Source organism: Mobula birostris, chromosome 2, assembly GCF_030028105.1.
Source record: "Mobula birostris isolate sMobBir1 chromosome 2, sMobBir1.hap1, whole genome shotgun sequence".
Taxonomy (NCBI): Eukaryota; Metazoa; Chordata; class Chondrichthyes; order Myliobatiformes; family Myliobatidae; genus Mobula; species Mobula birostris.
In genome coordinates this window covers 66,528,443-66,555,088 of record NC_092371.1, presented here as the reverse complement: position 1 = coordinate 66,555,088, position 26,646 = coordinate 66,528,443, and the positions used below count along the sequence as shown (strand labels likewise).

Below are 26,646 nucleotides of genomic sequence, written 5' to 3'. Positions count from 1 at the left end.
CACATTCCTTGAGCACACGTCCAGGGATGTTGTCGGAACCTCCTGCTTTTCGTGGGTTAACCCTGGCAAGGGTCCTCCGTATTTGCTCTAGATCAATGATTGGAGCCGGCTGGTCAGATGGTAAAAAGGGACTGGCTCTCCCTCTTGCTGTAGTGTTTGATGCTTCAAAGCGGGCAAAGAAATTGTTAAGCCTGTCTGGTAGAGAGGTGTCGCTGTCATCAGTTTTCTGCCTGATCTTGTAGTCTGTCAGAGCTTTAATTCCCTGCCACATCCATCTGGTGTCACCTGTGTCACAGAAGTGTCCATGTATTTTGCCTGCGTAGGCCCTTTTCGCTTTCCTGATCCCTAGTGAAATCGCAGACCTGGCTGAGCGAGAAGCCCACTCCTGTCGCCCGATCTGTTGGCTGTGTCACGGCCCTTCAGTAGTGAATGCACCTCTGTTGTCATCCATGGCTTTTTATAACCACGTGCGGTGAAGGTTTTCATCAGGGTAACCGGGGATGACATTAGTTGCTTCTCTTTCACATCCCTTAAAACAAGTTCAATAGATAGGACTAAATGCACCTACCACTCTACCCTAGTTGTGCACTAGTTCTTCCCATAAATGAATTCGACAATCAAGTCATGTTTTGTACATGGGAAAATTAAATGTGACATCTGCCAGGATGTTCGATGTTGAAACATTAAGAATTACATTCTGCATGTATGTGCAACTTGCACAAAACTCTGGAGGAATTCATCAGGTCAGGCAGCATCTCTGGGAATGAATATAAACAGTCAATATTTCGATCCGAGACCCTTCATCAGAATTGTAAAGGAAAAGGAAAGACGCCAGTATAAGAAGGTGGGCAAAAGAGAAGTAGGAGGTGATAGGCAATGCCAGGTGGGTGGGGGAGGTGCGATGAACCAGATGTTCTATGTCCTTTGATGTTATCAGCTCTAGGAATTGAAATAGTCCCTTTCCTTTCATAAATAATAAACTCCTGCTTGAATTTTCAGCACTGGTTTTAATATTTGTTGTTTTCTCTAACATGTTTGCATTCATTTGCATGTTTTGTATGATTTGTTTATATTTGATCATATCTGATTTGCTTTGCACCATTCACCAAGGAGTGCAATAATGGGCAGTATAGGATAATGCAATGCGACCAGGTACTTTCAACACGCCTGAGAAAGAGAAATATTAAAGACCCAAATACATTATCATTTGAAACTCCTCCTTAAGATGTCCTGTACTGTACCTAAAATGGTGATAAGGTGGTGGGGTAGAGATACATCTCTACCAAAAGAGGTGCAAAGTGCCCCTTCCCTCCAGTAGCTACAGGTCACCCACGAGCAAAGTGTAGCACCTGCTTAGTCCTCTGATCAGGGTCACATGAAGCCACGGGAGCAGCTGGTGCATGTCACAAGTCCTGCTGATGTGACCACTGACTCTGGGCAGATTATCTCTGAAGAGCATTGAAAATGGCTGAAGTCACCCATCTAGTAAAGAACTGCCCAGAAGGAGGCAATGGCAAATTTCTTCTGTAGAAAAATTTGCCAAGAACAATCAGTCATGAGACCATGATTACCTACATCATACAACAAGGCACATAATGACGATGATTATGGTAAAAATAATTCAAGAATACATCTGCAAGATGGGCCACCTGTTATTAATATCCATTTTCCATGTGCAAATAACACTGATGTGGCTGAATTTATTGTCTACGCCTAACTGCCTTGACTATATGCTCGTGAATTTTATTTATGAATCATGTCTTTGAAGGTTCTCAATCATCCAGGTCATTGTATGTCAGGCAGTCAAGGCAACTGGAATTGCTGTGTTGTCTAGACAGCGTTCCGCCACTCACCTGAGACGCTTCTTCAGTTCTGATCCAAGGTGGGTGGTAACATCATTATCTAATTCATTCATGTAACCCACATTGTCTGATGTCCACTGTTTAACTGGCACATTAGTAATTGCTTATTTCTTGTTATGATGAGTATTCTTGGTGGGTGGATAATAATATCAAATTTACATGAGAAGACGTCAAAAACAGTATACTGGCCTTTTTAGACTGTGCAGTACTTACCAAAGAAAATGGACATCTAGATATTGAGCTTTGGATGAACTCAGCAGGTAGGGCAGCATCCGTGGAAACGAATAGTCAACATTTCGGGCCGAGACCCTTCATCAGGACTGAAGAGGGAGGGGGCAGGGGCCCTATAAAGAAGGTGGGGGAGGGGTGGGAAGGAGAAGGCTGGTAGGTGCCAGGTGAAGAAACAGTAAGAGGAAAGATCAAGGGGTGAGGGAGGGGAAGCAGGGAGGGAATAGGCAGGAAAGGTGAAGAAGGAATAGGGGAAAGCACAATGGGTAGTAGAAGGAGACAGAACCAAGAGGGAGGTGATAGGCAGCTGGGGTAGGGGGCAGAGTGAAACTGGGATGGGGGGAGGGAATTACCGGAAGTTGGGGAATTCTATGTTCATACCAAGGGGCTGGAGACTACCCAGATGGTATATGAGGCATTGCTCCTCCAACCTGAGTTTGGTCTCATCATGGCAGTAGAGGAGGCCATGTATGGACATATCCGAATGGGAATGTGAAGCAGAGTTGGAGTGGGTGGCAACTTCCCTTATTCCTTTTTCACCTTTCCTGCCTATCCCCTCCCCCACCCCTTCATCTTTCCCCTTAATGGTTTTTCACCTGGCACCTACCTGCCTTCTCCTTCCCACCCTCCCCCTACCTTCTTTATAGGGCCCCTCCCCCCTCCCTCTTCAGTCCTGACGAAGGGCCTCAGGCCGAAAAGTTGACTGTTCGTTTCCACGGATGCTGCCCTACCTGCTGAGCTCCTCTAGCGTGTTGTGCGTGTTGCTTTGACCCCAGCATCTGCAGATTATTTTGTGTTTAGATATTGAACTTTACCGGAAACCAACCCACGCAATCACTACCTATAGTTTGACTCTCATCACCCATTCGAACATAAGTTTGGAGTTGTCAGAACACTACATCGTCACACCGAAAATGTGCCCGCCAATATTACAGCTAAGGACAAGGAGCACAAGTGTTTGAGAGGAGTCTTGAAAGCTTGTGGCTACCCTGAGTGGGCCTTCATCAAGACAGCAACAAAAACCAGCAGGGGCTTCAGCCCAACAGGCAGAGCTGAGAAGCAAAGTCGATGGAAAAACATAGCTGGAGTTTCAGAGAAACTCTGAAGGATTTTCAACAAGTACCAAATCTCTGTGTTTTTCAAACCTACAAACACACTCAGACAGAAACTTGCCCTACCCAAGGATTCCACACTCTAACATCAATAGACCAATGTTGTATATGCTATTCAATGCAATGAGAACTGCACAGATCTGTATTTTGGCAAGACAAAACAACCACAGATGACCCAACAAAAAAGGACTAACACCTCAGATCAAGACCTGGCTATATGTCTACACCTAAAGGACAAGGAACACTCCTTTGATGATAACAATGTGCACATTTTGGACAGTAAAGACAGGTGGTTTTGATCCTTGTCAAACTGGAAAGTCCGTCCCTGAACAGTATCAGCTGCTTGCAAGGCAGTCCTAACACCTCTACCCTGATGTTTCCACAACACTTCACACCTCCATTCATGCAAAGATAAGTCTAACGACCCTCTCAATACCCCTACATCTCTTAACGGCCTTCACATGATTGCTATACCTTTAAACAACTCACAAGAGTTTATAAGCCAGAAAACTACCCATCATGGATCAGAACTGAAAAAGCCTCTCGGATGAGTGGCGGAACGTCTTCTAGACAATACAGCAATTGCCTTGATTTACCACTGCTTGATATTCTTTATGGATCATTGCAGTTGTTGTGGTCACTTTATTCCTTCTTTCTCGGGATTGTGGCACACTGTAAAAACAAAATGTCTCAGTAGTAGGTGGAGGTAGGCCTAAAATCATCAGATCAAGAAATAAGCAATTACGAATGTGCCGGTCAAAGAGTGGACATCAGAAGATATGGGTTACATGAACTAATTAAATAAGGCAAAAGGATTTCTCTGTAATTTCAATTCCCCTTTCCGTTCCCATACCAATCTAGTGTTCTAGGCCTACTGCACCGCCATAGTGAGGCCAAAAGCAAACTACAAGAGCAACACCTCATATTCCTCTTAGGTAGCCTGCAACCCAACAGTATGAACATTAAGATGTCCATTTTTAGTTCACCCATACCTCCAATATTCCTTCCCACTTCCATCAATCCACCTACATTCTTTTTCTCTTTGTTCACCTTTTCTGTGCTCTCACTCCCATCCCTATGTGTTACTTATCAACTTCTCGGTGGCCAAACTTTTTACTTCCAATTCCCATTCCCGCTCCGAAATGCCGGTCTATGGCCTCCTCTGGTGCCAAGATGAGGCCACCCCCAGGATGGAGGAGCAACACCTTATATTCCGGCTGAGTAGTCTCCAACCTGATGGCATGAATATTGATTTCTCATTCCGGTAAAAAATATTCACACCCTCCCCTCTTCTGTGCCCCACTCTAGCCTTTGACCTCATTTATCCCACCTGTCAATTATTTCTCCCTGGGTCCCCTCTTTCTTCCTTTGTTCCTGTGGTCTTTTCTCCTCTCTTATCACATTCTTTCTTCTCCATCCCTTGATCTATCCCACAATCTTGCTTCACCTATCACCTTCCAGCCCTCCTCCTCCCACCTTTTTATTCTGGCAACTTCCCCCTTCCTTCTCAGTCCTGAAGAAGGGTCTTAGCCTGAAACTTTGACTGTTTATTCATTTCCCTAGATGTCTCTTGACCTGCTGAGTTCCTCCACCATTTTGTGTGTGTCATTTTTGTTATTTCCAGCTTCCGTAGAATTTCTCATAATTATAATCATTGCTTTCTTCTCCCTTGGCTTAACCTTTCGATCTCCTTTTCATCTGGTTCCATCTCCCTGACATGGCTCCACAACAACTTCGAACCTCTCTATCTTCTCATTTCTCTCCCCCCATCACTTGCCTGTTCTTTCTTCCTTACTTGCTTCCATCAATCATCCACCATCTACTGTCTCCAAGCTCTCCAAACCCTCACCCATCTCTGCTGATCATCCCCCATGCCACCTTCCAGCTCGTAGCCCTCACTCATTGTATTGCTATCTCCCTCTATACACTCAGTTCGGGTGTAGTCCCTTTGTCTCAATAGATGCTGCTTGACCACGGAGTTCCTCACCTACAGTCAGATCTTGTGTCTCATGTGCATGTGTCCTTCTTATTGTTCTAGTACAGTATTCAATGACAGTACCATCTCTGGTGAATTTCTACACACATTCAGTGGAGAGTTGGTAATTGCATTACCAAGTCACAGGATCAGAAAAAGCTGCACAGGGTTGTAGACTCAACCATCTCCATCATGGGCTTCAGCCACCTCACCATCGAGGGCCTCTTCAAGGGTGGCATCCACCCCTCACCAAGACACACCCTCTTCTCATTACTACCATTGGGGAAGAGGTACAGGAGCCTGAAGATGCACACTCAATGCTTTAGGAACAGATCCTTCCCCTCCACCTTCAGATGTCCGAAAGCTCCATGGACCTCACTATTTTGCTCCTTTTAATTTTTGCACTATTTATTTGTTTATTCATTTTCTTGTTGTAACTTCTTATGTACTCTACTGCACAGTATTGCCTCCACAAAACAACAAATTTCATGACATATGTTGGATAATCACCATCATCAAACCCTGAAATTTCCCATTGATTTGAAACATAACTGGATAAGCTTTACAAACACCATGGCTACGAATCCATGACAGGGAATCCTGCCTGGATTGCATCATCTGATTTACTAAGTTCTTCCTACCATCGACAAGGCACAAGTGTTATGATCTCCATTTGTTTAGATAAATATCTTGCTCCGGAAATACATAAACTTGAAACATCCAACAAAATACAGCCCACTGTAGTGCAGCAGCCCATATAGGCAATTCTGCTATAAAGAGGTAGCTGTGTTCTGAGAATATTCACATCCTACAAATTTGCATTATAAAAATAATTATGTTAATGAAAACATGGGGATCTGGTGTTACAGAGTTTCAGGCTCACAATGTAATTTTTTTTTCTGCAGGAATTTCAGAACTATAGCTTTTTAATAGCTATGTCTATTTTAATACTGCAAGCTAAAAATTCTAAAAGTTGTATGTTACTTTGTTTAATAAAGTATCATTGCAAGTTCAAGGTCTTGATCAAGAAAGAGGAAGTATAATGCAAGAACAGAATGAGGTAGTGAGAAATATAAAAACAGATTGAAAAAGCTGTTGAACAATATGTAAAATAACAGCTTGAGTCATTATGGGTACTTACAAATGGAGACAGGAAATTAAACATGTAAAATGTAAAATGGAAATGGAAGATAATTTATGAAAAAAAGCACTATCAGAATCAGAATCAGAAGCAGGTTTAATATCACCAGCGTATGTCATGAAATTTGTTAACTTTACAGCAGCATTACAATGAAATACATGATAAATAAATAAAGAGGACAAACTGAGTTACATTAAGTATATATATATATATTAAATAGTTAATAAGTAGAACAAAAAACAAAAATAAAAAAATAGTGAGGCAGTATTCATGGGTTCAATCTCCATTTGGAAATCGGATGGCAGAGGGGAAGAAGCTGTTCCTGAATCACTGAGTGTGTGCCTTCAGGCTTCTGTACCTCCTTCCTGACAGTAACAGTGTGAAGAGGGCATGTCATGGGCGGTGGGGATTCCTAATGATGGACACTGCGTTCCTAAGGTACCTCTCCTTGAAGATGTCTTAGATAGTATGGAGGCTAGTACCCATGATGGAGCTGACGAATTTTACAAGTTTCTGGAACTTTTCCGATGTTGTGCTGTAGCCCCCCCCCACCCCCACCCCCACCCCCACCCCCATACCAGACAGAGATACAGCCAGTCAGAATGCTCTATATGGTACATTTGTAGAAGTTTTCAAGTGTTTTAGTTGACAAACCACATCTCCTCAAACTCCTAATGGAATATAGCTGCATCTTGCCTTCTTCATTGTTGCATCCAGATTAGGTCCTCAGAGATCTTGACATCCAGGAACATGAAATTGCTTAATGGAAGAATACATTCAAAACTGACTGATCTAATGAATTTCTATAGGTCTAGCGCAGTGATTCATGCTGGTCTAGAGAGAATGAGGTCCTCTAAGAAATTTACACTGTTATAAATTTTCATGGAAAATTTATGGAAACGTTGCAGTGTGGATTTGGAATTGGCTAGCTCACATGAGGCAGAAGGTGGTAGTACATGGAGAGTAACCTGCCTGGAGGTCAGTGACTAATGGTGTTCCACAGTGGTCTGTTTTGGGAACCTCTGCTCTTTGTAATTTTCATAAATAACTTGGATGAGGAAGTGGAGCAGACAGTAATCCCACTGAAGTTCTTAAATATGACAGCTAGAAGCTAACAAGTTACAGATTAATTAGCTCATCACCCATGTTTGAAAACAGAATGAATGCTAGGGGATTTCAGAGCTGCTATCACTGTGACTGTCTTTAAGAAAGGAGTTAGAGGAATTTCCCTTCATTTTGCCATAGAATCGTGCTGGGTGGACAGGTGGGTAGTTTGAGAGGTGCTGCTGTCTTTCGTCCACATACACTCTCTACCTACCCCACTTCATCAAGCATCTCCTGACCCACTCACTCCCAGGTCTGTGGGTCCCATTATTCACTCTGACCTCATCAGTCACCATAGACACACACAGAGCTGAAAGAGACAGCAGATTATCAATGCCAAGAAACTGCCTAAGAAGATAAATTGAATTGAGTAAACAAAACTACAGCACAGCTTTCAGGACCGAACCTACTGGAGTGGACCGAGAATTACTTCATGGGTTGAAAATGGATGGTACAGACTCAGCGATTCAGGAACAGCTTCTTCCTCTCTGCCATCCGATTCCTAAATGGACTTCGGAACCCATGAACACTACTTCACTTTTTAAATATACATTATTTTTGTTTTTGCACAATTTTTAATCTATTCTATATATATACACACACACTGTAGTTGATTGATTTTTTCCTCCTCTATATTATGTATTGCATTGAACTGCTGTTGCTAAGTTAACAAATTTCATGACACATCCTGGTGATAATAAACCTAATTCAGATTCATTTTTTGTAACACGCACAAAGTGCTGGAGGAGCTCAGCAGCATCTATGGAGAGGAATAAACATTCGATATTTCCTGCTGAGACCCTGTCCAGTTGAGACCCTATGTGGAAAGGTCTGCGTAAAGGTCAGGCCCTCTCACCCAAAGAAGGATTTGGAGCAAGTGTACTAACGATTTGCCACATTGATTCCTGGACAGCAGATATGTTCAAGATTCGGATTTACTTGTCACGTGTACAATGCAACATACAGTGAAATGCATCGTCGTATGTCGTATGAAGAACGGCTATGCAGAGTAGGCATATAACGTCCAGCAAGAATGAGACGTGATGCCTTTAACAAATACAAAGTTATTAAGGGGTCTGAAGTATAGGTGCCAAATTAACTCTGGACAAGGACCAGGGGACAGCCTCAAAGCAAAGGATTAGTCTTTCAGGACGAAGGTGAAAATTTTTCAGTCAGACGATATTGAATCTTTGAAATTCTCTACTTAAGAGGCTCAGTTTCTGAGAATATTCAGGTCAGACATTAACAGAAATTAGGCATTAAGGAAATCAGGAAAGTGGGTTAGTTCACCGAGGTTAACAAAGATCAGATAATATCCTATAAAATGCCGGAGCAAGCACAATGAACAATTTTTCACATTCTCTAAACGCCTATGCTCACATATAAAATAACGTGCCGTGAGATTTCAGGAAAGTATTTCAACAGCGAAGTAATTCATTGTAGATTAATAGTTCAATTCATTATGAATTTCTTGATTTTACAAATACTTTCCTCTTAAACAACCACCGTTATACAACCCTTACTAGAAAAGAAAAAAAAATAACATTTGATTTTATTTGCACCGCATGGAAGATTACTCTTGTCTGTATTCTTATTTCAGCTGAGTAGGCTGCACCTTCAGTGGACATGTTATTCATCGACTTGCACCTAATTGGTTCGTATTCTATAGCTCCATAAAATTCGTCTTTTCATTGGCTAGGCTGGTTGGCAATCATCGTTTCCAAGGTTTGATTGTCGCCGTGCTTCTTGAATGGGGCATGAACACGGACAGAGAGCCGTCACTGAATCGACAGTATTGCATGTGAGTCTCTTTACCTTTCTCGCTTGCGGCATTCATCCAGCTATACTCTCTCCTCTTCATTGACACTGAACACAAATCACCTGTGGTGGAAATTCGGCCAATTTATTTCATAATCATGCACTTCAATTCGCAACATGCGGTTAGATTTACGCGGGCTTATCTGAGTCTTTGTGCGTATTTTTGGCTGAATTATTCAAGCTCATTGTGTCGCCAATGCTTGTAATTTAAATAATAATGCGAATTCATGTTATAGCGACATAGTAGTATTATAGTAGTGTTACAGCGACATCAGTATATTTTGTTACGTGGACTAAAGGGTGAACTGATACATTGTAATATTTAGGAAGGTTTAGGCTGTTAGAATGCTGGTTTTATTACATTACTCTTTAAAATAACACCTAATGCAAAGTAATTCAAATTGAAAAAACAGCGATCTGGAAGTAATATGCTTCTTTAACAAACACCATTTGCAGAGGTTACTACAGGTCATTTCTGCTGCCTTCGTTTTACATGGTTTAACAGGTGCTTGGCACTTATTCAAACGCAAGGATCTGGTAATATCTTGTAAATTAACCTCAACTGCTGCTTTAAGGTGTTGCCTTCCTGCTCCTGATACAGGGAGAAATACCACACTGGTCACGCGTTTTCGTATATCTCTGGCAGGCAATCAACGCGCACTGTAATTTCCTGGACAGTTTTGCGTAAGTTGACGTCATTGCTCGTACAAAGTTCATTTAGCTGGTTTCCGAGTTTTTTAAAGACGAAATATGTATCCTGAATTTACTTTTATTTGACTTACCCCCATTATTCAACCAGGATTTTTTCCTTAAGTGAGTTCTAACATGAGAACATGAAGGGGGTGGGGTGGTGTTCGTTATTCAGCCCGTACGGTTGTGTGTCATTCGACAATATCTTGCACCACTTTCCTAGCTAACCCGGGTTTCCACAGTATCCAAAAAAAGTCCACAGATCTGTCTGTCGGATATATTCAGCCACTGAGCTTCCAATGGTTTCCTGGGTAACAAACTCCAAAGGATGTGATTGCACTGGAAAGAATGTAGAGGACATTAACCAGAATGGATAGGAAGGCTTCAATTATGGAAAGAGATTAGATAAACTGGGTATGCCTGCCTGGAGTGATGGAGGCTGACGGTGATTAATAGTATACATGATCATGAGGGGCAGAGATAGTAAAACGTTTATTGGTCTGGTAAGAACATCAAAAACAAGTGGATAGAGATTTAAAGTGAGGGGTAGCAGATTTAAGCGGGCATTTATTTTTATTTTACCCAGAGAGTGGTTAGAACATAGAATAGTACAGCACAGGAACAGGTCACTTAGCCCACAATATCCTGCTGAGCCAGCTAAAAAACAAATTAAAAAACACCCACTCATCCCTCCTCCCTACGCCATATCCATATCCCTCCATCTTCCTTGCATTCATGTGCCTATCCAAACGTTTCCTGAAAGTTTCTAATGTATTTGCCTCTCACACCATAGCAGGCAGCGTATTCCAGGCATCCGTGACTCACTGAGTTTAAAAAAAAATTGCCTCTCGCATCCCCCTTGAACCTACCCCCTCTCGCCTTCAATGCGTGCTCTCTGCTATTAGACATTTCTACCCTGGGAAACTGATGGTCTCTGTCCGTTCAATATATTTGGTTGATATATAGAATGTGCTTTTAGATACAATTACTATGTTTAGGAGGCATTTAGACAGGCAAGGCTTCAAATGGTAAGGGCCTTGCAGAGACAGATGGGATTCATATAGATAGGTAAAATGCTCAGATGAACGTGGCAAGATAAAGAGCCCACTTCTGTGCTGTACAACTATGATTCAAATTCACTACTCTTTGGTGAAGAACATGCATCATGAGTTTGCCTTGAATGGCCATCTCTCTCTCTTGAAAAGATGACTCCATATACTAGACCTGGAAGCCAGAGAAAGTATTATGTCTGCATTTATTTTTTCATATCAAAGTCAAAGTCCTGTTGCGAAGCCTTTTGACTCTTTGAAAGACATCCTGTCATTTAAAATTTAAGAATATAGGCCCAGTGAGCTTTATCTCTGAGTGATACACACAATGTGCTGGAGGAATTCAGCAGGTCAGGCGGTATCCATGGAGAGGAATAAAGACACGATGTTTCAGACTGAGACCCTTCATTAATTGGTGTTGCCTGGTCTGCTGAGTTCCTCCAGCATTTTGAGTGTGTTATTCTGGATTTTCAGCATCTACAGATTATTTTGTATTTGTCATTTGCTTTATCTGTTCACATTGGACAACCCAGCCCCAATTCCACCAACCAATATAGTATATCTTCATTTGCTCCCGTCATTCCAGTACATCATTCTTTCCTTGTTAACATTTTAAAAGTATTTATAGGGCTTGACAAGCCAAAACAGAACTAAGCCATTTCTCTTGCTGAGGAGTCCTAGGTGTCACGGTCTCAAAATAAGGGCTGAAATTAGGAGTGATTTCTTCACCTGATGCTTGGTGAATCCTTGGAATTTTCTGCCCCAAGGGTTGTGAGGACTGAGCCATTGATTTTATGCAAAATCAGAGACGGGGGATTTTTGTTTATGGCAGGACCGGGCAGGATAATGGTATTGGGATGGAAGGTCAGCCATGATGGAATAGTGGAATAGACTCGAAGGGCTGAATGTCCTCAATCTGCTCCTATGTCTTATGGTCTTGTGTCTTGCAGGAGAAGATTTTTATTCCACTTCTATTTCCGATACTGTTATGTTTTTATGTCCTATATATTTAGTCACGCGTGAGCACTTTCTCTACCAAAATAATGTCATTTTCTTGTAATTTTAGAATGGAGCAGTTCAAGTTTCTACCTTCCAATGTGTTTTTACTGGAAGTTGAATGCAAAAGACTTATTTTTATTTGGATGATTGTTCACAAACGCATAAAGGGGAAGTCAAGATGACTTCTGTAAGAAGTTAAATGAGAATATGTTGTTGCTGTTGTTGGTGTGGCCAAGTGGATAAGGCATTGGACTAGCGACCTGAAGGTCGTGAGTTCGAGCCCCAGCCGAGGCAACGTGTTGTGTCCTTGAGCAAGGCACTTAATCACACATTGCTCTGCGATGACACTGGTGCCAAGCTGTATGGGTCCTAATGCCCTTCCCTTGGACAACATTGGTGTCGTGGAGAAGGGAGACTTGTAGCATGGGCAACTACTGGTCTTCCATACAACCTTGCCCAGGCCTGCGCCCTGGAGAGTGAAGACTTTCCAGGCGCAGATCCATGGTCTCGCAAGACTAATGGATGCCTTTAATTTTAATGTTACTAAAAACAAAAAAGATGTTGCATGTAGAGTATAAATCACAATATTGAGGAAATTTCCAGTAAAGTGGAGATACAGTACCTGGTGGAATTCTCATTAACAATGTGTGTTTGCTTTGCACTGTGACTTTTGCTTTGTGAAGCTTTATGTGGAGCTTTTTACCTGAGACTGCCTTATACCAGCTGTTCTGCCCAAAGTTTTAGCAACATCAATGTGGCAATATCACTCTTTGGCCTCTCCTCCTGTTCCCATTAAGGTGCCTTGGAGTCCACGTATTGTTTTATGGCCTCCTTATTACAAACCTTCTAAACTACCTCCTCCCCTTTAAATGGGTCCAACCTAAAGGTTCTGGTGCTGTGAATCTACCTCCTTTCAATCGCCATGCTCTTCAGTGTTTGCTGATCTTTTGTCTTCAAAGTTCTTTCTCTTTACTTCCGAACACATTCTTGGGCAAACGATCTTCCTCATTCCCTGTCACGTAGGATGTGCTTAGATACTACTCTTAGACTTCACTCTCCCTTTCGCCAGATTCACAAATGCACCCTCAGATTAACTTAACTTCTCTTCTGCTGCTAATGCTCTTGCTCCCAACAATACTAACACTTTCCCATCCTGGTTGCTGCCCTCAATGGGACTCTCACCATCATTTTCCCTCATTCCAGGTAGTGCAGAGTATATGGTGTGCAACAGGTAAAGCCATTCAACAACAGGTTTGGTTTGCTCATATCAAGTGCCATTGGGCCACTCTCCCCAGGATTATTCCTGACTTTATTCCCCACCACCAATCAGTAATTAAAGGTCTTTCCCTTCCATTCTGTTTTCCGTGTGCAAAATTTTGTTCATCAGAAGCAACTGACATCTAGAACTTAGCAGGTCAAGCAACGTCAGCAGGAGGAAGGGAATCAATTCTAATGTGGGGTTTCAAGGTACGATAGAATCATTGAAATGCAATGCACAAACAAAAGTACAAAAGAAGATAAACTGTACAAATACTAAGTTTGAGTCTATGAAAATGATTCCATAGGTTGTGGAATTAGTTCAGCGATAATGTGAGTGAAGGCTAGTTCAGGAGCCTGATGATTGAAGGGTAGTAACTGTTCCTGAACCTGGTGGTATGGGATCTAAGGTGCATGTATTTTCTTCTCTATGGCAGTAGCAATAAGACAGCATGGCCTGGATGCTGGCATTCCTTGATGATTTTGACCCAAAATGTTGGCGACTCCTTTCCTCCTACAGACGTCACTTGAACCACTGTTTGTCTCAATTATTGTTGTTCTAGATTTCAGCAGTCTCTTGTGCCTCCCCTGTTCACTTTAAGTCATTTAAAAGGTTTTCAAAATAGTGGCTCAAATCCTCAGAAAACAAATTTATTCAAAGGCAATATAGAGTTTAAAAACGTAACTTCAATAAACTAACAGCAGATTTTCAAATACAATGTTGAGCACAAAAATTGCACTTGTTCTTTGAACTTTCCCAGAAACGTTTAAGAATTTGCATATTATTAGCTCATTCTTGGCTTTTCTTGTATAAAGTGTATTGACAGTTCAAAGGCTTTGCAACTCATTTTTATTTAATGTACAACAGAACCTTGGGCATTATGTTTTGGCAACAATTTTGCTGTATAAGCACCAACTGTTTTTTCAGTCTGATGCAGTTAATTGCTAATACTCAGTGGCAAGTTTCAAAATGATTTCAAATAAAGGCACGTAATTCATCATGAATAAAGTTTGAAGAAAGTGGCTTTCCTTCCTACTTTTATTAGACAGGAAATATTATAGGAGGGAGGAATGCTTCCAACGCACAATCTAAATATATGATTCACAGATCACCATTCAGGTTTCTGAGTTCGGGAAATAGTTGAATGCTGTATTTGTTATGAGACATTGGTTCTTTGTCACTGGCTTTCCAATCCACTGGAGACAGTCACATAGTCCCTAGCTATTCAGCTGCATTTTATTTCTTTTGGTGATTGAATGACACCAGCTGTCATTACACTTGTCTACAGACTTCATCTGGGGATTTTGAGCCAGAATTTGTGTAATTAGAATTATTTCAAAGAAGTACAGATGAGGTGGGGCCTGTATAAGAAACTGTATTTTATTACCAATTGGGTTGAAGATTGGTTAATTTCTTGCCAGAACCAGAAATTAACTGTTGGACCAATGGAGTCTCTATTGACAGTTGTGTGTCTGCAAATGAATTGGATATAGAGCAGAGAGTAGACCAGCTAATAGTCATTTGCAATGATGTTAGTTTATTTCCAACATTCTTCTGTTGGAAGAATAGGGAAAACAAATTCCTGAAGGAAATTATAATGACAAGCAATTTGGAAGAAATGCAAGGGAATAAGATTAGTTAAACAGTTTATCCTTCAATGCAATCTACAGTAATGCATTCACCAACCTGATTCATAGCAGGCATAATTGTCCACTTCCATGTTATCTTGGAATGACTCATGTCACTTCAGATCTGTTGATTCAGACCCAGACTTGCATTGTGAGGCTCTTGGCACTCAATCTTATAGCAGAACAAACCAGACTGCAACTTCTGAATTCACACATGCACAGTTAAATGGGGAAACCTGAAGCTGTGAACCTTATGTCCTCAGTTGGCTGCACCTCATTGCAAGACTCCAACTTGAAAGGCATATAAATTTGGGCAATGGTTACAGTTACCTCAGAATAATGTTATTAATCAGTTTAGATAATTACCTCCTTCACCATAAAATACACTGTATAAACAGAATTGGAAATATTCTACCCATCAGGTCAGCCCCTTTTGTTCTGGAAGTTCAGAGTCTCATTCTTCAATACTGCTGTTGGAAATTTATTTTTCAGTCCATATTTCTTGCATCTATCGATCTTTTTCTCCTCACTCTTTAGTCTTTTTCCTAATCCCTCCTTTACTCCTTTCCCCTCTTTCTTTGTAACTATGTCCCTGTTCTCCTCCTACCTGTAATGCTGTCCTATCTTGCTTAGTGCGGCATGTATATCTTGGAGGATTTTTCAGTCAGTTGGTTGAGCCTAGCAGACATTCAGAGTGTTGCATGTTGGAGCAGTTTCTGAAACTGAGCAGGTCCACACAAATGTCAGTGGAAGCATTTAGATAACTATTAATGTATTGAACTTCCTTCATTGCTACCACAAAATTCAGACCATAATATCAAATAAGGTACAGTCAGAAAATCACATGGATTTTTTTAGAAAGGATTTTCTTGGAAAAGTAAATTTTTAGTATCTGGTTGAACAGTGGCAATTAAGACATACCATAATGTTAAAGTTTGCTGATGTTGGAATGAAGAAGCCCTAACATAATGTGGCAAGTTTAGTCTCCATACATTCCATAAATAGTCTTGGATTTTCAATTTTTTTAGTGCTAGGAATGTCATTTTTCCTCAGGAACGGGATGCATCAAATGTCTGGGTGCTGCTTGTCATGAGTTGCTTAGGAGAATTGTTTGTTTTCTGCTTTGGATTATGTGGCTAATGGGATCATTCCCTGTGCAATGTTGTCTTGGTGTACAGTTGGGAGAAATTAATGGAAGAAGTAACATTGGAGGTAAAGCATTCATTTTGTTGATTTTAAAAATCTCTGAAAAGCAGCATTATATCACTATGGTTGGCAGGGCAGGTGGTATTTCTCTATCAAAGGAGGTGTAAATTGCTTCTTCCTTATCCTAGCCAGCAGGTCACCCTTGGGCAAGGTGTAGCACCTGCTTCGTCCCCAACCCCCGATCAGGGTCACGTGAAACAATGGGAGCAGGTGGTGGATGGCCGTATGAGCAGCTGGTGCATATCACAATTCCTGGTTATGTGACCACTGACGTCAGGCAGGCAATCTCTGAAGAGTAGTGATAATGGCTGGGGTCATCCGTCTTGTAAAGACACTGCCCAGAAGGCAGCAATTGCAAGCCACTTCTGCCAAAGAATTTGCCAAGAACAATCATAGTCTTGGAAAGGTCATGGAAAGACCATGGTCGCCCATGTCATACAAAACAGCACGTAATGAATGAATGATACAAATTAACCAATTAAAGTATGATAGTTAAAACATTTGAAAATCAATGTATTGATAACACAGAAGCTGGAACAGGTCAGCAAGCATGAGTGTTAGCTGTTCAGGACTTTTATTATGTTACCACAAGTTTTAGACCACAAGATATAGGAGCAGAATTAGGCCATTTGTCCCATTGAGTCTACTGCCATTTCATCATGGCTAATCCAATTTTTCCTCTCAGCCTCAATCTCTGGCCTTCTCCCCATGTCTCTTCATACCCTGACCAATCAAGAATCTATCAACTTCGGCCTGAAATGTACATGAAGACTTGGCCTCCACAGCTGCCTGCGGCAAAGAATTCCACAGATTCATCATTCTCTGGCTAAAGAAATTCCACCTCACCTCAGTTCTACACGGACACTCCTCTATACTGAGGTGGTGTCCTCTGGTCTTAGACTCTCTCACCAAAGGAAACATCCACTCTATAAGGTCTTTCACCATTCGATAGGTGTCAAGGAGGTCACCCTTCATTCTTCTGAATTCTAGTAAATACAGGCCCAGAGCCATCATGTGTTTTTTATATGACAAGCCATTTAATCCTGGAATCATTTTTGTGAAACTCCTTTGAACCCTCTCCAATTTCAGTATATCCTTTCTAAGATAAAGGGCCCCAAACTGCTCAGAATACTCCTAGTGAGGCATCACCAGTGATTTATAAAGTCTCAATATTACATCCTTTTAAATTCAAGATCATGTGAAATGAATGCTAACATCACATTTGCCTTCCTCACCGCAAACGCAACCTGCAAATTAAACTATTGGGAACCCTGCACAAGGACTCCCAAGTCGCTTTGCACCTTAGTTTTTTTAAAATTTTCTCTCCATTTAGAAAATAGTCAACCCTTTCATTTGTTCTACCAAAGTGAATGACAATAAACTTCCGGACACTGTATTCCATGTGCCATTTTTTCCCATTCTCCTAATCAGTCAAAGTCCTTCTGTAGCCCCTCTACATCCTCAAAACTACCTGCCTCTCCACTGATCTTCATATCCTCTGCAAATCTTGCAACCAAACCATCAATTCAATCATCCAAATCATTGACATACGTCAAATTGGTCCCTTGGAACACCACTCGCCACTGCCAGCCAACCAGAAAAGGCTCTTTATTCCCACTCTGTCTCCTGCCAATCAACCACTGCTTTATCCATACTACAATCTTTCCTGTAATACCATGGGCTCGTTAAGTAGACTCGTGTGACACCTTGTCAAGTGTCTTTTGAAAATCCAAGTATACAACATACACCAAATCTCCTTTGTTTTATTTATTCATTTATGGGATGTGGGCATCGCCAACTAAGCCAGTATTTATTGTCCATCCCTAGCTGCCCCTGAGAAGGTAGTGATGAGCTGCCATCTTGAACTGCTGCAGTCCCTGAGGTGTAGGTACACCCACAGTGCTGTTAGAGAGGGAATTCCATGATTTTGACCCAGCGACAATGAAAGAACAGCGATATGTTTCCAAGTCAGGATGGTGAGTGACTTGGAGGGGGATTTCCAAGTGGTGGTGTTCCAGGTATCTGCTGTTCTTGTCCTTCTAGATGGTAGTGGTCGTGGGTACAGAAGGTGCTGCCTTAGGAACTTTGGTGTGTTGTTGCAGTGCATCTTGTCGATAGTACACACTGCTGCAACTGTTCGTTGATGGTGGAGGGATTGGATGCTTGTGGAAGGCATAGCAATCAAGTGGGCTGCCTTGTACTGGATGGTGTCAAGCTTCTTGAGTGTTGGTGGAGCTGCACTTATCCAGGCAAGTGGCGAGTATTCCAGTACACTCCTGACCTGAGCCTTGTAGATGGTGGACAGGCTTTGGGGAGTCAGGAGGTGAGTTACAGGAGGCAGGATTCCTAGCCTTTGACTTGCTCTATGGCTAAACTAGTTCAGTTTCTCATTAATTGGAACCCCCCAGGATGTTGATAGTAGGGGAATCAGTGATGGTGATACCAATGAATGTCAATGGTTAGAGACTGTCTTGTTGGAGATGGTTATTGCCTGGAACTTGCTTGGTTTGAATGTTACTTGTTGGCCTACACCTGGATATTGTCCAGGTCCTGCTGCATTTGGGTATGAACTGTTTCACATATGGAGTCACATATAGTGCAGAACATTGTTCAGTCATCTGCAGACATCTCAACTTTTCACCTTATGACCGAAGGAAGGTCACTGATGAAGCAGCTGAAGTCAGTTGGTCCTAGGACACTTCTCTGAGGAACCTCTGCAGTGATGTCCTGAGGATGAGATGATCGACCTCCAACCACCACAATCATCTTCCTTTTTGTCAGGTATGATTCCCGCCAGCGGAGGGTTCCCCCCACCCCCAAATTCCCATTTACTCCATTTTAGCTAGTGTACCTTGATGCCATACTCTTATCAAATGCTGCCATGATGTCAAGGGCTATCACACTCACCTCACCTCTGATATTTTGCTCTTTGGTCCATGTTTGGACCAAGTAGGTGATGAAGTCAGGAGCTGAGGGGTCTTGACAGCACCCAAGCTAGGCATCCATAAGCAGGTTATTTCTGAGTAGGTGTTGCATGATTGTGCTGTTGATGACTCTTTCCATTACTTTGCTGATTATTGAGAGTAGGCCGACAGGGTGACAATTGTCTATCCTGCTTGTTAATTCTTCAAAGAATTCCAACAGATTTGTCAGGCAAGACTTTCGCTTGAGGAAACCATGGTCTAGGGTCTATTTTTATCATGTGTCTCTAAGTTCCCTGAGCCCTGATCCTGAACAATCACTTCCAACATCTTCCCAACCACTGATGTTAGGCTAACTGGCCTATAATTTCCTTCCATCTACCTCTTCCCCCTCCTTGGAGTGGAGTGATATTTGCAATTTTCCAGTCCTCCAGAACCATTCCAGAATCTTGTGATTCTTGAAAGATTATTACTAATGCCTCCATGATTTCTTCAGCCACCTCTTTCAGAACCCTGGTGTGTATACCATCTGGTCCAGAGGACTTATCCACCATCTTTCAGTTTCCAAAGAAAGTTCTCTCTAGTAATGGTAACTTCACACACTTCATGACCCCAACATCTGGAACTTCCACCATATTGCTAGTGTCCTCCACAGTGAAGATTGATGCAAAACACTTATTCAGTTCATCTGCCATTTCCAGATCCCTCATTACTACCTCTCCAGCATTGATTTCCTGTGGTCCGATATCCACTCTCACCTCTCTTTTATAGTTTATGTATTTGAAGAAACGTTTAGTATCCTCTAATATTATCATTTTGTATTCCATCTTTACCTTAATGACTTTAGTTACCTTCTGTTGGTTTTTAAAAGCTTTCCAATCCTCCAGCAAAGTGCTTGGAAGAAGGTACAAAGGTACAAGGGGGATGTCAGAGGTATGTTTTTCCACACAGAGAGTGGTGGGTGTGTGGAATGCACTGCCAGTGAAGGTGGTAGAGGTGAATACAATAGGATCTTTTAAGAGACTCTTAGATAGGTACATGGAACTTAGAAAAATGGAGGGCTGTGAGGTAAGGAAATTCCAGGCAGTTTCTAGAAGAGGTCAGATGGTCAGCACAACATTGTGGGCCAAAGGGCTTGTAATGTTCTGTAGAATTCTGTTTTTCTATGTTTCTAACTTCCCACTAATTTTTGCTCAATTATATGCCCTTTGGCTTTCATGTTGGCTTTGACTTCTTTTGTTACCCACGGTTATGGCATCTTGCTTTAGAATGCTTCTTCCTCCTTGCGATGTATATATCCTGTGTCTTCTAAATTGCTTCCAGAAATTCCAGCCATTGATGCTCTGCCGTCATTCCTGCCAGCGTTTCCACCCCCCGCCCCCCCAAATCAATTCCGGCCAAGTCCTCTCTTATGCCTCTGTAATTCACTGTAATACAGGTTGACCTTCACTAATCCGGCACCGTTGGGACCTGAGGAGTGCCAGATTAGTGAAAATGCTGAATTACAGAAGGATCACATTAAGCATAATCAGTGCTGGATTATCGAAGGAACCGGATTACAGGTTGTCGGATTAGTGAAGGTCAACCTGTACTGATAAATCTGACTTTAGCCCTTCCTCCTCAAATTTCAGGGTGAATGCAATCATTATGATCACTAGCCAATAAAGTTCCTTTCATCTCAAGCTCTCTAATCAGTTCCAGTCCATTGCACAACATCCAATCTAGAATAGCTGATCCCCTAGTGGGCTCATCCATGAGCTGATCTAAAAAGCCATTTCATAGGCATTCTAGAAACTCCCCCTCATGGAATCCAGCACCAACCAGATTTTCCCAGTCTATCTGTATATTGAAATTCCCCATGACTATTATAACATTGTGCTTTTGGCATGTATTTTGTATCTCCTGTTGTAATTTGTAGTCCATGTCCTTACTACTGTTTGGGGGTCGATTGGGGTCTTTTTTTTCTTGTATTTCCTTAGCTCTATCCAAAATGACTCACATTCCTACCCCATGTCACCTCTTTCTAATGAATTAATTTCATTTTTTTTTAACTAACAGAGCAAAGCCGCCTCCTCTGCCTTCCTGCCTGTCCTTTCAATACAATGCGTATCCTTGGACATTAAGCTCCCAGCTACAATCTTCTTTCAATGTGATCCGGTGATGCCTACAACACTCAGCCCAACCTGTAACAGTTACAAGTTCATTTACCTTATTCCGTATACTGCACGCATTCAATTACAACACCTTCAGTCCTGTATTCACCCGTTTTGATTTTGTCTGCCTTTTACATTGCAACTCATCCTGTTTACTGCAATGTTGCCTTATCAACAGGCTCTCCTCACTACACAGTACCACTCTGTTTGTAAACCAACTACCTCGTCTTCAGCACTATCACTCTGGCTCCCATCCCCCTGCCAAATTAGATTAAACCCTCCTGGAGAACTCTAGCCAACCTACCCACAAGGATATTGGTCCCCATCAGGTTCAGGTGTAATCGGTCCCTTTTGTACAGGTTGTGCCGTCCCTGCAAGAAATCCCAATGATCCAGAAATATCAACCCTTGCCCCCTGCACCAGTTCCTTAGCCACGCATTCACCTGTCAAATCATCCTATTCTTACCCTCACTGGTACGTGGCTCAGGCAGCAATCCAGAGATTACTACCCTGGATTTCCTGTTTCTTGACTTTCTACCTGTCTCTCTAAAATCTCTCTTCAGGACTTCCTCACCTTGTCTATTTATGTCATTGGTGCCAATTTGTACCAAGACTTCTGGCTGCTCACCCTCACCCTTGAGAATACCATAGACCCAATCAGAGACATCCCTGATCAGAGACATCAGGGAGACAATATACCAAACAGGTGTCTCTATTGTGTCCATAGTATCTCACCTTGCTTCACCCTCTGGCAACTACCATGAAGAGGGTAGATTCAATGGCATAGGAACAGAATTTGTATGTTTGAAAACGATGAGGCATGCATTAGGTTAATTGTGCAAAATAAAGAAGAAACAATGCAGTGAAGCTTTAGTGAGACTGAGGGAAGATGTGGTAGAATGGTTGGAGCAAAATTCAAATGCAACATTGGTTATTCCTTTCTTTAGATTACCTTAACTGTAGAATCATGGAGTCATAGAAAAGCCCTTTGACCGATCTAATCCATGCTGAACCACTTAAATGGTACTTGTAGACTTCCCGATACCTTTTGAAGCCTCAAATTTACACTGGTCATTTATAAGTCTCTAATTACCATCTGCTGACCCAATGTTTGTTCCACAGCTAAAAATTTCCATTCCTGCACATCTTTCTCTGCACCCTGTTGATGCACTTGACTGTTGTGGTGACCGTTACTGTATCTCTGGTACTCAAGATGTGGTCAGTTGGAGGGGAAGTAACAGACAGAATTTAATGCAGAGACATGAGGCAATAGAGGAACTTCATCAGTACAAAGGAGAACAAGCAGATAAATGTGAGGATGTTGAAAGGTGTGGCGGAAGAGAGAGAAATTGGAGTCTATGTAATGAGGCCCTCTGTTGGTTGAGGTCATCCATGGATGTTGCACCCCAGCTGTCTACAAGAGATACAAGCCAGTACATAAGCCTGGGATGTATGATATGGAGAGCAAGCTGTTGCCCATATATCAGGCTCACCCTCTCCACGCAGTCGAAGAATCCAAGGGAATGGCAGAGACCGAGACAGTTTGGCACCAGCAACATAACAGGAGTTGCCTGCAGGCATTGAATTCAATGTAGGGACTACCTTAGGGACTCCAGCTCTGGGTTTACTCTCAAAGCGTTCCCTATGGGTGAGTATCACTGCAAGCAGTGGAGGTCTGAGATCAGAGTTTTCCTTCCAGCTGAGCTGCCAACCACGGCTGACAAGCCCCACCTGCCCGAAGCAACTGGTTTTAAGATGCCAGTAACCCACCTTTTCCCCTTCTACCGTCAGTAGAAATGGTTCTGTCAGGCTTAGTAACTAAGGCACACGTGAAGTCTGGGAGCTGGACTTGGTTGTCAGAGGCTATTTGGCACACATAGCACAAGGAGCATTTAATAGATAAAGGTAAGTTATCCCCACTACCAATCCTGGCTATAATAACCTTTAGGAAAAGAATTTAAATAGGAATGATGTATCCTTTCGGGGGGGGGGGTCATAAACTTGTTGGATATCGATGATAATTGATGGAAGGATTGGAGGACATACAGTACTGTGCAAAAATCTAAGGGACATATACCTAGGGAGCCTAAGACTTTTTCACAGTACTGCATTTGTCACCTTGGAGCGGAGAGCGAGTTTGTAAATGTGGAGGGAGCAAGGGATGTTGAGAAGAGTGGGGGTGGAGCAGTGTGGGAGGGACAAGTACTAGTGGAGGAGTGCTAGGGCTGGGGGGTAGTGTAGGTGTAGACACACCCAGCCATGAGACACCAGGCATGGTCATTTGATTCCAAACAATTGGTTTATTGATTATCACTGAAGTTCTCTCTGATGATTTTTTCCAATGTTGATTTCCCCTCTCCCTGCCCCCTTCCCACTCTCAGTCTACAACAGAGATACATATCAGAATCCGGCTATCATCACTCACATGTCATGAAAGATATGAGGAAAGAGATTTTAAGACTGTGGGTGGTAGGGTTAAGGTTGAAAGTAATAGTGACAGTGGAATTGGACATGCACAGAGTGGAACAGCTCATTGAATTGCTGCATAGTTCCAGACCCAGGTTCAATCCTGGCCTATCTGTATGTAGATTGGCAGGTAAATAGAGTACAGTAAATTGTCCTTGGTATACAGGAGAATGGCAAAATTTGGGGGGTGGGAAATGATGGAAGTGCAGGAAGAATAAAATGGGATTGCAGCTCATGGATTTTTAATGGGTGGTGTAATCTCGGTGTGCCAAGGTCCAGTTTCCATGGTCTGTGTGGCTCTGTAACGCTATGAGCCATGAAGAGCTGTGATTTTCAAGACTGCAGGCCAAGTGCTAGAAAGAGGGATTAGGCTAGGATTAGCATTTTTTGTTGACTGGCACAATGCATGTTGGGCTGAACAACCTCCTAGCAAGCTGCAAGTTTTCTGATTCCGATTGTTCTGTGCCATCGCCCCTGTGAATAGTGTCACTTTCATGGCAGCCTGTATGCAACCATTCTGTGGCCGAATGCTTTTTCTCGTTCTGATGCTCTTCTTAGTAATCAGCGTGGCAAATGCATGAAAGGTGTGCACTTTTCAGCTGCCGTGGCAAAACGGGAAATCTGCAGATTGCAGATTTCCCATTTTAGCCCATCGTTTGGGCGTAAACTGAAGTGATGTTTTTAAATGTGTTTTGCCAGATTTGCAATTTTATACCAGGGATCCTCCTGGGTTCTTGCCAACTGCAGTGTATGTTAAGTACAGCAATGATAACTAATTTCTGGATAGGTTCTTGTTACTGAAAGGAAACTGCATCTGTAGATAGTTATCTCTGAAGTCTGATTGGCATAGTTCAGTTTTCTTGATGGGTGGCTATATAGAACCACAGCAGCAGGTTAGCTGTATTGTTGGGAGTCCATTACTGTGGATTGGACAGCAGTTGCAGACTGGAAGAGAATTTTTCATTACGATATTATTGTGTTTATTGCCTATCTAAAGAAAGAAGAATGATTTGGTTCTAAGTTTAGGGAAATTATTTTCTTCAAGTTGACTAGATTGGGTCTACTTTTTGGTTAAAGTTTTAAAAAAAAATACACATAGTATTTTTAATAAATGGACACAACGCAATGTTGCTTCTTGTATAGTTTTGTGGCGACCCACTTTCTACGCAGGCGAACTGACTCACAAAATGGCACGTGGGTCGGCAGAGAGGCCAGCCCCAAAATAGCGCTGGGCCTTCTTCACCAGCAAGGGGAGAAAGCCCGCGCGTGGGAAGGGACTATTGTAATGCACCTCTGACGCCATTTCCGTCCGGAGAGGGCGGGAACGGAACCGCGTAAAAGTCAGTGCCACGAAGTTTGAATAAACTAGTCTCGAGTGCAACTAACAGATTGCGTGTCGTTATTTCTAGTTCTGTGTGTAGCACATCGCTACATTGGTGACCCCAGTGGTCCAAATGGGATTTGGACCAAAGTTGATCGACTCTTCATCTGTTCACGCAGTTTCGCTAAAACTGCCAACTTTCTGGACGCTGCAACCACGCGTGTGGTTTGACCAAGCAGAAGCCCAGTTCCAGATTTGGCAGATATCTTCTGATTCCACACGTTACTATTACGTGGTGATCTCCCTTGACCAGGAGACAGCTGCCCAGGTTGAGAATTTCATACAGTCACCCCTGGAAGAAGAAGCATTCAAAGCACTGCTCATAGGGACCTTTGGCCTGTCACGGTGTGAGCGAGGTGCCCAGTTGCTGCACCTGGACGGTTTGGGAGACAGGCCACCTTCAGCATTAATGAACGAGATGCTGGCCCTGGCTGAAGGACACAAGCCCTGCCTCCTGCCTGAGCAGGCATTCCTAGAGCAACCGCCCGAGGACATACATCTGCTGCTGGCCGACGCAGATTTCAGTGACCCCTGAAGGTGGCGGCTTGGGCAGACGTGCTGTGGGAAGCCAAGAGGGAGAGCGGGGTGTCCGTTGGACAGATTACCAAGCTACGCGCCCAACAGCAGGCCAGACCAGGCCCGGCAATGGAGCACACACAACCCAGAGGCAGGAGTGAGGAGGCCAATGAACAGTGGTGTTTCTACCACCAGCGGCGGGGCACAGAAGCCCGCCGTTGTCGCCTGCCCTGCAAGTTCCTGGGAAACGCCAGGGTCAGCCACTGCTAATGGCTACGGCGGCTGGCCACCAGGACAGCATCCTGTACGTCTGGAACAATCAGTCGGGATGCCACTTCTTGGTCGACACCGGAGCGGAAATCATCTTACCCCCGATGGGGTGCGACACCCGCAACAGGGAGCCGGGACCCACCCTGAGGGCCTCAAAACAGCAGCACAATACGGACCTACGGCACCCGCACAGTGCAACTGCAGTTCGGTGCCAGCCAGTTCACGTGGGACTTCACACTGGCTGCCGTGGCCCAACCACTCCTGGGGGCGGACTTCTTGCGAGCTCACAGCCTGCTGGTTGACTTGCAAGGGAGAAGACTGGTCCATGCCAAGACTTTCCAGACGTTCTCCCTGGGTGAAGCCAAGTTGCCGGCCCCACACCTGGACTCCATCATGCTGTCTGACAACGAATTCACCAAAATCCTGGCAGACTTTTCATCGGTTCTGGCACCGCAGTTCACAGCAACCATGTCCAGACACGGAGTACAGCACCACATTCCGAGCCAGGGACCACCCCTCCACGCTTGCATACGAAGGCTCCCCTCTGACAAGCTCCGCCTGGTGAAGGAGGCGTTCAAGAGGATGGAGGAATTGGGGATCGTACGGCGGTCTGACAGCCTATGGGCCTCCCCCCACCCCCTGCACATGGTGCCCAAAGCAGCCGAGCGCTGGAGACCATGCGGCGACTACCGCAGACTGAACGAGGCTACAACTCCAGACTGCTACCCCGTGCCACACATACAGGACTTTGCAGCAAACCTGCATGGGGCAAGCATCTTTTCCAAAGTAGACCTCGTCTGGGGATACCATCAAATCCCGGTACACCCAGAAGACATCCCCAAAACAGCACTCATCACCACGTTCGGCCT

The 26,646-nt window shown here is 43.2% G+C and overlaps 1 protein-coding gene across 10 annotated transcripts in view; it reads left to right on the top strand.

The window, feature by feature from the left end:
- The first annotated feature begins 9,053 nt into the window (after positions 1 to 9,053).
- The window catches only part of slco4a1 (solute carrier organic anion transporter family, member 4A1), a 232,514-nt gene continuing 214,921 nt past the window's right edge, over positions 9,054 to 26,646 (top strand). For 7 of the 10 annotated variants that reach the window (XM_072242219.1, XM_072242199.1, XM_072242237.1 and 4 more), the window contains exons 1-2: positions 9,054 to 9,223; positions 9,842 to 9,924. The gene's annotated coding sequence lies outside the window, so the exon portion shown is untranslated. Of the gene's footprint in view, positions 9,224 to 9,841; positions 9,925 to 22,733; positions 22,793 to 26,646 lie in introns of those variants that run through there. The other 3 variants (XM_072242247.1, XM_072242254.1, XM_072242261.1) reach the window with 3 other exon arrangements.